Genomic DNA, 12,578 nt, shown 5'->3' on the forward strand with positions numbered 1-12,578 from the left:
TGCTGGGATTACAGACGTGAGCCACCAGTGCCCGGCCTCAGGTGATTTTTGCATAAAAATCTGGATGCCTGACTTCCCATAAAGACGAAACCTTGGCCGGGTGCGGCGGCTCACGCCTGTAATCCCAGCACTTTGGGAGACCCAGGTGGGCAGATCACCTGAGGTCAGGAGTTCGAGACCAGCTTGGCCAACATGGTGAAACTCTGTCTATACTAAAAATGCAAAAATTAGCCAGGTGTGGTGGCACATGCTTATAATCCCAGCTACTCGGGAGGCTGAGGCAGGAGAATTGCTTGAACCCAGGAGATGGAGGTTGCGGTGAACCGAGATTGCGCTACTGCACTCCAACCTGGGCGATATAGCAAGATTTGTCTCAAAAACAAAAGCAAAAAAACGAATTAAGTGAGTTCATACTATATAAGGAGTGGGCTTAGCAAGTGCTGATTAATATTACTCATTCTTATCATTATTTGCCATAGTCCCACCCCTCCTTACTGTCTCCCTGACGCTGAAGTTGTTCCATTGCTGGTGCAGTCAGTCTTTTTACCTTGGCTGCTTGGACAGACCTACTGTCTGTCCCTGTAGGTTTGTGGCCTTCTCCACGCTCAGTTCTAGGTCATCACCTCTGCCATAAAGAGGTTCCCCAGTCTGGGTGCAGTGGCTCACGCCTGTAATCTCAGCACTTTGGGCGGCCAAGACAGGAGGATCGCTTGAAGCCAGGAGCTCAAGACTAGCCTGGGCAACATAGTCACACCCCATCTCTACAAAAAATAAATAAATAATTAGCCGTGCATGGTAGCACGTGCCTGTAGTCCCAGCTACTCGGGAGGCTGAGGCAGGAGGATCGCTTGAACCCAGGAGGTCGTCTGCGGCACTGCTTTCTAGCCTGGGTGACGAAGAGAGACCCTGTCTTTAAAAAAAAAAAAAAAAAAAAAAAAGGCTCTCTGGTTGGTGCTCCACCTCACTGCCCATCCGTTTCTCAACACTCCCCATTTTCGAGTTTCCCTCCCTCCCCGCTGTACCGTGGGCCTCTCCAGACGCTTCCTCAGGTGCCTGTGTTCATTTCCTGGGGCTGCTGAAATACATTACCATAAACTAGGTGGCTGAAAACAACAAGAATTTATTATTTCACCATTCCGGAGGCCAGAGGTTGCAATCAGGGTGGCGCAGGGCTGCAATCCCGCCGAAGGCACTAGGCGAGGATTCGCCCTTTCTTCTTCCAGCCTCTGATGGTTCCTTGCTTGTGGCTGTATTGCTCCAAGCCCTGCCTCTGTCTTCACTTGGCCTTCTCCTCTGTGTCTTCCCCCCTTCTAAGGTCATTTATCATTGGATTTCGGGCCACCCTAATCCAGGATGATCTCATTGCAAAATCCTTAACTTAATTACATCTGCAAAAACTCTTTGTCCAAATAAGGTCACTGCTATGGTTTGAATGTCTGTGTCCCTTCCAAATCCGAATGTTGGAAGAGTTGGGGCTCTTGGGAGGTGATTGGGCCAGGAAGGCCCCATTCTCACGGGTGGGATTATTGCCCTTATAATAGAGTGTGACAGTTTGGAGATTTCTCAAACAATTTAAAATTCTTCTGTTTTATTTGACCCAGCAATCCCATTACTGATTATATACTCAGAGGAATACAAATTGTTCTACTATAAAAACACACGCACATGTATGTTCATTGCAGCACTATTCACAATAGCAAAGACATGGAATCAGCTTAGGCACCCGTCAATGGAGGACTGGATAAAAAAAATGTGGTACTTGGCCGGGCGCGGTGGCTCAAGCCTGTAATCCCAGCACTTTGGGAGGCCGAGACGGGCGGATCACGAGGTCAGGAGATCGAGACCATCCTGGCTAACACGGTGAAACCCCGTCTCTACTAAAAAATACAAAAAACTAGCCGGGTGAGGTGGCGGGCACCTGTAGTCCCAGCTACTCGGGAGGCTGAGGCAGGAGAATGGCGTGAACCCGGGAGGCGGAGCTTGCAGTGAGCTGAGATCTGGCCACTGCACTCCAGCCTGGGTGACAGAGCCAGACTCCGTCTCAAAAAAAAAAAAAAAAGAAAAGAAAATGTGGTACTTACGCACCATGGAATACTATGCACCCATTAAAAAAGAATGAAGCCAGGCATAGTGGCTCATGCCTGCCCAGCATTTTGGGAGGACAAGGCGGGTGGATCACTTGAGGCCAGGAGTTCGAGACCAGCCTAGCTAACATGGCAAAACTCCATCTCTACAAAAAAATACAAAAATTAGCTGGCTATTGTAGCAGGTGCCTGTAGTCCCAGCTACTCAAGAGGCTGAGGCAGGAGAATTGCTTGAACCTGGGAGGTGGAGGTTGCAGTGAGCCAAGGTCACAACACTGCACTTCAGCCTGGGTGACAGAATGAGACTGTCTCAAAAAAAAAAAAAAAAAAAAGAATGAGATCCTATCCTTCGCAGCAACATGGATGGAGCTGGAGGCCATTCTCCTAAGCCAACTAATGTAGGAACAGAAAACCAAATACCACACATTCTCACTTGTAAGTGTTAGCTAAACACTGAGTACTGAGTACACAAAAAAATTGGAAAAAGAAATAAGTAAATAGGCCAGGCGCAGTGGCACACGCCTGTAATCCCGGCAATTTGGGAGGCCAAGGTGGACAGATCACTTGAGCTCACTAGTTTGATACCAGCCTGGACAACATGACAAACCCTATCTCTACAAAAAATACAAAAATCGGCCGGGCATGGTGGCTCACACCTGTAATCCCTGCACTTTGGGAGGTCGAGGCGGGTGGATCAAACATCAGGAGATTAAGACCATCCTGGCCAACATGGTGAAACCCTGTCTCTACTAAAAATACAGAAAATTAGCTGGGCGTGGTGGCGGGCACCTGTAATCCCAGTTACTTGGGAGGCTGAGGCCGGAGAATTGCTTGAACCTGGGAGGCGGAGGTTGCAGTGAGCCGAGACACACCACTGCACTCCAGCCTGGTGACAGAGTGACACTCCGTCTGAAAGAAAAAAAAAAAAAATCAGCTGGGTGTAATGGTGCCCACCTGTAGTCCCAGCTGCTCCCTGGGAGGCTGAGGTGGGAGGATGGCTTGAGCCCAGGAGGTGGAGGTTGCAGTGAGCCGAGATCATGCCACTGCACTCCAGCCTGGGTGACAGAACCAGATCTTGTCTCAAATAAACAAATAAATAAAATAAAAATAACTCTCTTGGCCAGGTGCGGTGGTTCACACCTATAATCCCAGCACTTTGCGAGGCTGAGGCGGGTGGATCACCTGAGGTCAGGAGTTCAAGAACAGCCTGGCCAACATGGCAAAACCCCATCTCTATTAAAAATACAAAAATTAGCCAGGCATGGTGGTGCACGCCTGTAATCCCAGCTACTAGGGAGGCTGAGGCAGGAAAATCTCTTGAACCTGAGGGGTGGAGGTTGCAGTGAGCCAAGATTGCACCACTTAACTCCAGCCTGGGCGAAAGAGCAAAACTCTGTCTCAAAAAACAAAACAAAACAAAACAGACAAAAAAAATCACTTGAGGAAGAGTTAGTCTCTTGCCTTTCCATCCCTTCCTCCCTGTGAGGACATAGTGTTCATCCCCCTATAGAGGATGAAGCAACAAGGTATCATCTTGGAGGCAGAGGGTGGGTTCTCACCAGACACCAAATCTGCTGATGCCTTGATCTTGGACTTCCCGGCCTCCAGAACTGTAAGCAATACATTTCTACTGGCTGAGCGCGGTGGCTCACACATGTAATTCCAGCACTTTGGGAGGCCAAGGTGAGCAGATCACCTGAGGTCAGGAGTTTCAGACCAGCCTGGTCAACATGGCAAAACCCTGTCTCTATTAAAAATACAAAACTTAGCCAGACATGGTGGTGGGTGCCTGTAATCCCAGGTACTTGGGAGACTGAGACAGGAGAATCGCTTAAACCTGGGAGACCGACGTTGCAGTGAGCTGAGTTCCCGTCACTGCACTCCAGCCTGGGTGACAGAGCGAGACTCCACCTCAAAAAAAAAAAAGAAAAAATTCTATTACAGTTGACCTTTGAACAACATGGGCTTGAGCCATAACTGCATGAGTCCCCTTGTAAGTGGATGTACTTCCGCCTCTGCCACCCCTGAGACAGCTCCTCCTCTTCCTCTTCCTCCTCAGCCTACTCCATTGGAAGACTTGTGGATGAAGACCGTTATGATAATCCACTTCCACTTCATGAACAGTAAACACATTTTCTCTTTCTCATGATTTTCATAACATTTCTTTTCTCTAGTTTACTGTAAGAATACAGTATATGATATTTAGAACATACAGAATACGAGTTCACGGATTGTTGATGTCATTGGTAAGGCTTTGGATCAACCATAGGCTATTAGTAGTTACGTTTTTGGGAAGTCCAAAGTTATATGCAGGCCAGGTGCAGTGGCTCACGCCTATAATCCCAGCACTTTGGGAGGCTGAGGCAGGAGGATTACTTGAGCCAGGAGTTCAAGACCACCTTGGGCAACATGGCAAAACGCTATCTCTGCAAAATATATGAAAGTTAGCTGTGTGTGGTGGTGTGTGCGTGTAGTCCCAGCTACTCAGGAGGCCTTAACTTTCTTTTCTTTCTTTTTTTTTTTCTGTGGGACAGGGTCTTGCTCTGTCGCCCAGGCTGGAGTGCAGTGGTGAGATCTCAGCTCCGCCTCCCAGGTTCACGCTATTCTCCTGCCTCAGCCTCCCGAGTAACTGGGACTACAGGCGTGTGCCACCATGCCTGGCTAGTTTTTGTACTTTTTGGTAGAGGCAGGGTTTCACCAGGTTGGCCAGGCTGGTCTCAAACTCCTGACCTCCAGTGATCTGCCCACCTCAGCCTCCCAAAGTGCTGAGATTACAGACATGAGCCACCATGCCTGGCATCCTTAATTTTCTTTCTGTCTCTCTTCATTCATTCATTTTAAAATTTTATTTTATTGTTTTTTGGGTGGAGTCTCCCTCTGTCGCCCAGGCTGGAGTGCAGTGGTGCAATCTTGGGTCATTGTAACCTCCGCCTCCCGGATTCAAGCAATTCTCCTGCCTCAGCATCTCGAGTAGTTGGGATTACAGGCACCTGCCACCACACCCGGCTAATTTTTGTATTTTTAGTAGAGATAGGGTTTCACTCTGTTGGCCAGGCTGGTCTGGAACTCCTGACGTCCAGTGATCTGCCCGCTTCAGCCTCCCAAAGTGCTAGGTTTACAGGCGTGAGCCACCGCGCCCGGCCATCATTCAGTTTTCTGAAACCAGTGGAGACTCAGACCACGCACCCCCAGCTGTGCCCCCAGAAGCCCGCTGTCCTCTCTCCTCCTTGCACCCACGGGAATGGCTTTCCCTCCAGGAGGGATGGGTAGGGGCAAATGCCACGCCGTCCGCCCTCTGTTTCCAGGGAGGCCGAAAGTTCTTCACACTGCAGGAGAACTCGGGTGAGCACCCCCACTTTCCCGCAAGCTCGCAGAGAGCATCCTCCGCCCGCCCCGGCAAGCACCACTTCATCACGCCACCGCCAGGGTGTCAGGCAGGGCGGGGCTGAGCGGTTGTCATTTCTCTCTCACCCGTCAGAACTCTGCACTTCCTTCGACAGTTCGCTGGCTGGCCTCCGACCCGTGGCTGATTTCTTTCCAGGGCTGACAGGTTGGGTTAAGAGGGAGCGCTCCCCTGAGCCGAGACATACTTTCTTTTGCCTCCAAGTTGCTTCATCCCCCACCCTTCACCAAGAACGCCCACAACTCCTGAATGGTGCATTACCTCCCCCACCCCCTTACCCCATCCCCTTTCTTTCCCTCCATTCCCAAGTGACTACAGCCTTGGGGCCAAGCTGGCCCCGGATGTGTTTTGTTTGGCCCATATGATTAACTCCTTGTTTTTAAAAAATTCCTTCTTTTAAAAAAATTAAAAAATTTTTTTAAAAATTCCTTTTTCGGATAAAATTCACCTAACATAACACTCGCCATTTTATTTTACATTATTTTTAGAAACGGAGTCTCTCTCTGTTTCCCCGGGCTGGAGTGCAGTGGTGCAGTCATAGCTCACTGCAACCTCAAACCTCTGGGCTCAGGCGTTCCTCCCACCTCAGCCTCCCAAGTAACTGGGATTACAGGCAGGCTTCACGTTGCCCAACTAATTAAAAAATTTTTTTTTGCCAGGCACTGTGGCTCACGCCTGTAATTCCAGCACTTTGGGAGGCTGAGTTGGGTGGATCACCCGAGGTCAGGAGTTCAAGACCAGCCCACACATGGTGAAACTCTCTCGCCTCTACTAAAAATACAAAAAATCAGCCTGGTGTGGTGGCAGCATGCACTTGCAATCCCAGCTGCCTCGGGAGGCTGAGGCAGGAGAATCGCTGAATCCGGGAGGCAGAGGCTGCAAATGAGCTGGAGATCGCACCACTGCACTCCCAGCCTCAGCATACAGCAAGACTCTGTCTCAAAAAAAAAAAAAAAAGGCCGGGCGCTGTGGCTCAAGCCTGTAATCCCAGCACTTTGGGAGGCCGAGGCGGCGGATCACGAGGTCAGGAGATCGACTATCCTGGATAACACACGTGTGAAACCCCGCTCTCTACTAAAAGCACAAAAATTGGGGCCGGCTGCGGGTAGCTGGCTTCGTAGTCCCAGCTACTTGGGAGGCTGAGGCGGAGAATGGCGGAACCCAGGGGGCGAGCCAGCAGCCGAGATCACACACTGCACTCCAGCCTGGGAGACACAGCCAGACCTGCCTCAAAAAAAAAAAAAAAAAAGAAAATTTTTTGCAGAGGTGTGGTCTTGCTATGTTGCCTAGGCTGGTCTTGAACTCCTGGGCTCAAGCAATCCTCCCGCCTCTGCTTCTCAAAGTGTTAGGATTACAGGCATGAGCCACTGTGCCCAGCCAAGATTAATTGTACATTTTTTTGTTTTTGTTTTTTGAGACAGAATCTTGCCGCGATACCCAGGCTGGAGTGCAGTGGCGTGATATTTGCTCATTGCAACCTCTGCCTCCTGGGTTCAAGTGATTCTCTTGCCTCAGCCTCCTGAGTAGCTGGGACTACAGGTGCGTGCCACCATGCCTGGCTAATTTTTGTATTTTTAGTAGAGATGGGGTTTCACCATATTGGCCAGGCTGGTCTTGAACTCCTGACCTCAAGTGATCCACCCACCTTGGCCTCCCAAAGTTCTGAGATTACAGGCATGAGTCACTGCACCTGGCCCCAACTGTACATTTTAAAATGTACAATTCACTGGACTTTTGTATACTCAAAGAGTTGTGCAAGTATCACCTCTAATTACAGAACATTTCCATCACCCCCAAAAGAAGCCCTATCCCCACTAGCAGTCAATCTCCATTCCCCATCCCCTAACCCCTGGCAACCACCAATCTGTTTCTGTCTCTATGTGTTTACCTGTTCTGGGCATTTCATACAAAGGAAGTCATACCCTATGTGACCCGCTGTGTCCGGCTTCTTTCACTTTTCCAAATGTTTCCAAGGGTCATCCATGCTGTAGAGTTAATGCCTTTATTGTGAAACACATAAATCTTAGGGGCATAGGTCCGTGGATTTTTGAAATACATTTCACCCTTATCACTGCCACCTAGTTCAAGATGAAGAACATTCCAGTCTCCCGGGAGGCTCCCTGGACTACCTTCCAGGAAGTGGTCTGCCTCAAAACGTCACTAAGCCAGTGGCTTTTTTTTTTTTTTTTTTTTGGAGACATAGTCTTGCTCTGTTACCCAGGCTGGAGTGCAGTGGTGCGATCTTTGTTCATTGCAACCTCTGCCTCCTGGGTTCAAGTGATTCTCCTGCCTCAGCCTCCCAAGCAGCTGGGACTATAAGCGCATGCCACCATGATCAGCTAATTTTTTTGTATTTTTAGTAGAGACAGGGTTTCACCATGTTGGCCAGGCTAGTCTTGAACTCCTGACCTCAAGTGATCCACCCGCCTCAGCCTCCCAAAGTGCTGGGATTACAGGCCTCCCAAAGTGCTGGGATTACAGGTGTGAGCCACCACGCCCAGCCCAGTGGCTCTCATCTGATGGTGATTATGCCCGTAACAACCGACATTTGTCACAACTGGGGGGGTGCTGCTGGTAAGTAATGGTTGGAGGCCAGGGATTCTGTTTAACATCCTACAGTGCACAGGACAGCCCCCATCACACAGAATCACTTAGTCACAAATGTCAATGAGGCCGAAGTTAGGAAACCCTGGGCTTCCCCAACTCTCTTCATAGGTTACTTCTGCCTGGCCTTGAACAACACAGGAATGGGATCACTCGGGGTATTCTCTTTGTATCTTGCTTCTCCTACTGAGCATTATGTCTCTGGGATTCATCCATGCTGTGAATGCATTAGTAGTTTATTCTTTTTCATTGCTGTGTTATATTCCATTACAGGAATGTCCTCCCATTTCTTTTCCACTTGCCACTTGATGGTCAACTTAGGGGGTGTCCGGTGTCTGGCGATCATGAATGAAGCTGCTAGGCACATCCGTGGATGTGTCTTTAGGTGAACCTAAGCTCCCGCTTCCACTGGGAATCAACCCAGGAATGGAATTGCTGGGTTGAAGCAATTTAACTTTAGTAGATCCCCATGGGATATTTAAAACTCAGGGAATTTTGCACAACAACCGTGATTTCTGGCTCCTCTTGAAGAAGCTATTCTGGCAACATTGAGCCTGAGTTCCCACGTGGGAGCGCACAGCTGGAGCTGAGTGGTAGCAAGCGGGTGCCCACGGAAAAGGGGGGTGCAACTTCAGCTACCCTGTTCTTTACCACTGCCTCGCACCTGCCCAATTTCTGCATTTTCATTCCCTGGTCGGCATTTGGCTTTTGTGTCCCCTGAAATGAGCTCATGCAAGGTTAGGAGTCACCTTCTACCTTCCCGTGGCCATCACCTCTACCTCTCTGGGACTCACCTATAACCCCTCACTCCTAGTCCCAACCCCCTTCCCAACCTTTCTCCATTCCACCACACCCACCTTGATCCCTTTAGACCTGGCAGGCATTTCTGGGTTGCCACAGACCCCACCACTCCCTATCGCCTGCCGGCTTTGTTCTTGGTAACACCCTCAGAGCCTCCATATGAGTGGTCCTCTCTGCCCAGATCACCACAAGGGGGACTGCTATTTAAAGCCAGCAGGTCCCTGCCTCAGTTCACCTGTCACTTCCCCCGGTCTGGACAGCCTTCTTTGTGCCGGGACTGGATCTGTCTCATTCATTGCTGTTTTCCCACCACTCAATTCATTACACAATGAATCCTGGCCCTGGGGCATGAAGGAGAGAGAGGGAGAGTCAGTGTCAGGTTGAATAAGCCACTTACGGGTGGGTCACACGTTCTGCAGAAGCTATCTGGTGAGCTTGCCAGGCACATCTCACTCCTCAGTGGGGAAGTCCCTCCCTGTTGCTGGTCCCAAGGATCAGGGTCTGAGAAATCCCTTCTCCTCCCCAGAACACACTGGCCAAGTCAAAGTCCAGCAAAGCTTAGGGCTTCTTCCCTGGGATCCTCACCCCACAGGCCAATCCCACCCCTTCAATCGTCCCGGTCTTTTCCATGCATGGTCCAAATTTCCTCCAGTGGAGCCACCAGGGCAAGGCCTTCCCCCTGCCAGACTTTCCCGGACTCCCCAGCTGCTCACCCATCTTCCCGCACCTCCCTCAACTCTCAGCTCCTCTCTCTCTAGCACAGGGCTGTCTCCTCACCACCTCACAGCTCCCAACCTCCCCACGCATTTTCCCCTTCCTTTCAGCAGCCCCCACCTCAAACACGCTCAGCTCTCTCCCTTCACCCCAACTTTGCCCCCTCACAGCCCAACTCCCCCAGCTCTGCGCTCATCACCCCCCTCCCTTCCCCGGGCTGCCCCTCCTGGGCACCTGGGGAGAAGGGGCGGGGCCCCCTCACCTGGCGGCCGCAGAGCAGCGGGGAAGCGGCCCCTAGCGGGCGGGGAAGGAAGCGCAGCCAAGCCGGGCTCCCCTTCCAGCTAGTGCCTAACTAGGAATCCGCCTCCACTTAAACGCCCGCCTGCTGCTCAGGCTGGAACCCGACGGCTTCCGGGATTCTCGCTTTCCTGCACTCCCCCGCTTTCTCCTGATTGCCTACTGTGTGCCAGGACAGGTCCTAGGCTCTGGGTACACAGCAGTGAACAAGAAACAAACATCCCTGGCCTGGGGAGTTGGTATTCTAGTGAGGGAGACAAATAAATGAATGAAAACGAAACTAGGTCAGGATATGCTGTGGGGACCAGGAGTTCGAGACCAGCCTGGACAACATAGTGAGACCCCCCCCCATCTCTGGGGCTGGGGAGAGATAAAGGGGAGAGGGGATCAAGTGAGTGAGAAGGGTGGGGGTGTTTGCAGTTTTCTTTTTTTCTTTTTCTTTTTTGAGACAGAGTTTCACTCTTGTTACCTAGGCTGGAAAAAAATGGCCTGATCTCGGCTCACTGCAACCTCCTGGCCTCCCCAGGTGTCTCAAGCGATTTCTCCTGGGTTTCCAAGCCTCCCGAGGCTGGGATTACAGGCATGCATCACCACACCTGGCTAATTTTTTGTATTTTTAGTAGAGACGGGGTTTCTCCATGTAGGTCAGGCTGGTCTCGAACTCCTGACCTCAGGTGATCCACCTACCTCAAGCTTCCCAAAGTGCTGGAATTATAGGCTGAGCCACCTGGCCAGGCCTCTCTTTTTTTGAGACGGGTGTCGCTCTGTCGCCCCAGGCTGGAGTGCGGCCGGATCTCAGCTCACTGTGCTTCTGCCTCCCGGGTTTATGCCATTCTTCCTGCTCTCAGCCTCCCGCAGCTGGGACTACAGGCTTCCGCCACCTCGCCCGCTAGTTTTTGTATTTTTAGTAGAGACGGGGTTTCACTGTGTTAGCCAGGATGGTCTCGACTTCTGATCTCGTGATCCGCTTCTGTCTCGCCTCCCACAGTGCTGCTGGGATTACAGGCTTGGAGCCACTGCCACCGGGCCTGCATTTTCACGGCGATGAGGAAGTAATATGAGCAGAGTTCAAGGGGGGTGCAAAGTAAGGGGTCCTGTTGACTCTGCCCCTAAGACATGCCCCAAACCTACCGTTTTCCCCTAGCATCCTGTTCTGGGCCTCCACCACCTGCCTCTCACCTGGATGACAGTGGTGATCACCTTCTGAATCTCCTGGCTCCCTCTCAAATCGCCTATATTATTTATTTATTTATTTATTTATTTATTTAGAGACCAGGTCTCACGATGCTGCCTAGGCTGGTCTTGAAATCCTGGGCTCAAGCGATCCTCCGGCCTTTACCTCCCAAAGTGCTGGGATTACAGGCATGAGTCACTGCGCCCGGCCGACCTGTATAATTAAAAAATAATAATAATAATAATAAATAATTTCTTTTTAAGAGATAGGGGTCTCGCTCGGTCACCCAGGCTGGAGTGCAGTGTTGCAATCATAGCTCACTGCAGCCTCTAATTCCCAGGCTCAAGTGATCCTCCCACTTCAGCCTCCCAGATAGCAACCTCCACTCCTGGGTTCAAGTGATTCTCCTGCCTCAGCCTCCTGAGTAGCTGGGACTACAGGCATGCGCCACCACTCCTGGCTTTTTTTGTATTTTTAGTAGAGATGGGGTTTCTCCATGTTGGCCAGGCTGATCTCAAACTCCTGGCCTCAAGTTATTCGCCAGCTTCTCCCTCCCAAAGTGCTGGGATTACAAGTCTAAGACACCATGCCCGGCCCCTAGCATTTTTTTTTTTTTCTTTTTTTTTGAGACAGAGTCTCACTCTGTTGCCTAGGTTGGAGTGCAGTGGCACAATCTCAGCTCGCTGCAACCTCTGCCTCCTGGGTTCAAGAGATTCTCCTGCCTCAGGCTCCCGAGCAGCTGGGATTAAAGGTGCCCGCCACCATGCCTGGCTAATTTTTGTAGTTTTAGTGGAGACGGTGTTTCACCATCTTGGCCAGGCTGGTCTTGAACTCCTAACCTCGTGATCCACCTGCCTCGGCCTCCCAAAGTGCTGGGATTACAGGCATGAGCCACCGCGCCCGCCGGCCAGCATTTTCAATTGAGGTAAAATTCCCACAGCAAGAAATTAACCACCAACCATTTTAAGGTGGACAATGTCATGTCATGTCATAGAACATTCATCACGTCTGCCGGGCGCGGTGGCTCAAGCCTGTAATCCCAGCACTTTGGGAGGCCGAGACGGGCGGATCACGAGGTCAGGAGATCGAGACCATGCAGTGAGCAGAGATCCGGCCACTGCACTCCAGCCTGGGCGGCAGAGCGAGACTCCGCCTCAAAAAAAAAAAAAAGAACATTCATCACGTCTAGTTCCAAGGCATTTTTCATCATCCCCTAAAGAAAACTCACACCCGTAGCAGTCACTCCCCATTCCCTCCTTCCCCAGCCCCGGGCAACCACTCATCTGCTTTCTGTCTCTGTGGATTTACCTGTTCTGGACATTTCATATAAATTTCATATAAATAGAACATGTAATGGTACACTATGAGACCTTTTGCGCCTGGCTTCTTTTGAGCATGGTGTTTTCAAGTTTCATCCGTGTTGTAGTGTGTACCAGGACAGCTTTCCTTTTAATGGTTGAATAATATTCCATTGTATGAGTATACATCTTGTTTATCTGCT

This window comes from Papio anubis, chromosome 20 (genome assembly GCF_008728515.1).
Source record: "Papio anubis isolate 15944 chromosome 20, Panubis1.0, whole genome shotgun sequence".
NCBI lineage: Eukaryota > Metazoa > Chordata > Mammalia > Primates > Cercopithecidae > Papio > Papio anubis.